The following is a 3,604-nucleotide window of genomic DNA, read 5'->3' as shown; positions in this document are numbered from 1 at the left end:
TCTTCTTCTTCTTCTTCTTCTTCTTCTTCTTCTTCTTCTTCTTCTTCTTCTTCATCTTCGGAAAATTGACAAGGCTTTCAACTCCACCAATGTTTGCGGCCTGTTCATTACGCAGCAAGGCATTAGACTTAACTCGACAGGTGTATAATAATAATAATGATATCATAATGCTTCGTTCTTTTATACGAAGATATGGGTTAGCGAGCGTCGTTCAAGTATAATAATATTATATGCAAGTAAATGGGTTCACTGATCGCTTGCCTTGTTGCAGTTTGACGTGTATTTTATTTTTATATTTTTCAGTTTTTAGAATTTTGTTTTGTTTACGTGGGGGGTGGGGGGAGGGGGCTGGGTGAGCACCTTGAGCACCTGCTCAAAAGATGCCTGATAAGACGTCAGGCTACTATAAAGGGCACCCATTATAAACCCACTGTGTGTGTGTGCGCGCGCGCGCGCGCGCGTGCGTGCATGCGTGCGTGTTTTTGCGTGTGTGTGTGTAGGTGTGTATAAATTTATTCACGCATAAATACTTCGGATAAACCGAAACTCAACATGAATTTACCTCTTTCTTCCGTCCAGACTCCTGATCAATTTCGGAGACATCGCTTTCAACCATTGTGACAGAGTGAAATCTGCAAGCTTTATCGAAACGTTGACGTCACGAATCTTGGGCAAGGACGGAACATTCCGAGGCCAAAAGCCGCCTACCACAACGGGGAACTGAGAGTAGCTGCACTTGGCTATTATTACAAAAAGACATTCAGTTAGCCTTAAGTCTATGGAAGGCCAACGCTATGGGGATGGAAACGTCATTTCCAGTGAGGAAGAGTTGCGCAAACGCCGGCTTGATAAAACTAGCCCCCTTCTTCGGTTTTCATCAAATTGTTGACTCATTTTCTTTCAAACATACAAGTATTGAATGCTGGTCATTTTACTTTCTCTAGATGTGTTGTGTTATTTTTTTTTTTACAAACGAACAATTGTGAAATAAGAAATTATGCCTAGATCTATATATATATGTGCAGACAGAAAACTTCTAAACTGTGGCAAGCATCACCTCGTTCTGTTCACTTACTGGACAGCGTTTCATGACTGGAGATAAATAATCACACAAGTAACGCATGCCGTGCTTTGCCTGATGCATGCACATTCGAAACATCTGCTGAAATCGATCTTCCTTATACTGGTTAAAAAAAACAGTGCGACAGCAAGAGCGCTATTACCAAATTTCCAAACGCATTTTGTTCTCTTAAGATACACATAATACACAGCCAAAGTGAACACACTCGTTTGTGCTTTAAAATAAGTAGATTGTTATTAACAATTAATTATAAACAATATCTAATACATTTTAAAAACAGAAAAGAATATACACAGGATTTTAACCCCCCCCCCCCCCCCCCCCCCCAAAGAAAAAAAGAACAGAACGAGCAACCTCAAATTTTGAGATGGGGCGCTGCATTACAAGTAGACCCCCGTTCCTCAAGAGTGAAATGGACATCGTTTGAGTCCCATCGCTAGCCAGCATGAAATTGAAATGTCTCCACTTCAGAAAATGGCGCCGGATGTATTGACACGAAAAGAAATCACCTTCTTTTTCCTGTGCTATGATGGCCTGGTCCCATTATCTAGCAACAGCAATACATATCAGTTTTGTCCTCATTCTTAAGGGTGATGGCTCTGCTTTTGTTATCACAAGATGCAATAAATTACGTTTGAAATTGAAAATTTCACGAATAAATTTCTCAATCAAAATGTATGCTAATCTTATGAGATTTTTGGTTACTTATCTCAGAAAAAAGGCAAGGTAATTTTTTTAAAGTGAGGGAGGGAATGCCGTTGATGACATATTCAGTTGCATGGGTGTTTGCATTAAATATGGATGCTTACGGTTGGGATTTCATGGTACTGCCATTTGTTTGCCACAATTCTTTGCCCTTCAAAAAGACGCCACAGCGCGAAGTTTCGGACTGCGAATAAAAACACGACTGAAAGATCGAGTCAGTTCTGAGATTGCATGACAAAGTGTCCATGATACTTTCAAGATTTTGAAAGGGCAAGCAGACACAGACGAGGGGTGGCGTATGTGCCATACAGCTTATGCCAATATGCCATACTACAATTTTTTTGTTTTGCTCCAAGTCAAAAATATATGATTCTATCGTCTTTGTCGGTGTTGTGAAAACTACATGTGCATGCCTACACTGTGATACGTTGCCTTTTGCATTGTCTCTGGAACTGTGGCAATATCTCTGTCTTTCGCTCATCTGCACACATTAAGCAAATTCTCTCTTAACCGGGCTTTCTTTTGTGTGTGTGTAATACCAAATTTTCTAAATGAGAGCAGAATCAATCAGATAGATATTGTTCTGCAAAACTAGTGTACCAGGTTGCTTCTACTGCAAGTTGCTTCCTTGGTGTTCTCTTCTTTTTTTATATTCTTCTTTATTCTTCTTTTTTTTTTAAGAGACACCCCATCTACATACTTTCATCCACCAAGTCGATGCTATGAACAAGCACGTAAATACCATATCCACACCATGAAGTGAGGACTGTGTTTTGAAATGCGACAATCCTATGCCAGTGTTGATAATAAAAACAAAAACTAAACAAAATGTTTAATCTTTTATTCCCTCTTAGCCTTGCCGAAGTGCAAGCTAGAACAGGCAAGTTACTGTTAATAATCTATCACATCCATGCTTGAGGTCGAGCCCGCACATTTTTTTCAACATCATTTTAGAGGAACCTGACAAAGACCCGATTTTAATTATGTTTTATGACAACAACATTTCATTTTGTACCAAATCAAAACTGACGCAATTATGCCCACATTCATCCTACGAATTTGGTTCTCTTTAATAAGATATGTATGCTGTTGTGGTATATAATGGAACACCCTAGTCAAGCTATTTCCTCGTCCTGAACAAACACACGTGAAAGCACACTTGCACTCAATAGAACACAGAGAAGTGTACACGTACAAAGAAACCTACTACCACACATTATGAACTTCAGAACTCATAAAAGCACTCGACAATGTCAAACAATCCATTTAATTTTCCACAACCAACACTATTTGATGACTGTCTGCTTCATGCCTTTCACCTTTCTTTTAATGTCTAGCCAAGAATGAAAAAAAGGAACTTGTCTGCCTTACAGGACTAAGAGTGCTGTCCCAGAATTGACTAGAAGGTGGCTATAAAATGCGAAGTTTAGTCACGATTGAGATACAACTTACACTGTAAGTTAGTTTTAGTTTTAGTAGAGGTTTTACGGCGCTCGCAACTGCATAATAAATAAGGCCATATGAGCGCCAAGGGGTGGATGTCAACAGAGAAGCCCATAGAAAGAATCAAGCTTACTCTGCTCACCTCTTTAGCTTCAACAGCACAAAGTGCTTCGACTAAAAAGGCACCTCAGAAATAGCGAGTCACAAGAGTGTGACAAACATACAAAAGAAGTAGAGGCAAAAATGACGATAGTGAGGATTAGGAAAGAAAAAGCTTCAGTTCCCTGTTGCAGTTCAGGCACAGTTATGAGCATGACATTGATGAATCAGCCCATTTACAATTCTAATGTTCATAAGAACATGTTAATGCTCCCC

This window comes from Aplysia californica, unplaced genomic scaffold (genome assembly GCF_000002075.1).
Source record: "Aplysia californica isolate F4 #8 unplaced genomic scaffold, AplCal3.0 scaffold00122, whole genome shotgun sequence".
Taxonomy (NCBI): Eukaryota; Metazoa; Mollusca; class Gastropoda; order Aplysiida; family Aplysiidae; genus Aplysia; species Aplysia californica.
Note: the sequence above shows the minus strand (reverse complement) of the source record.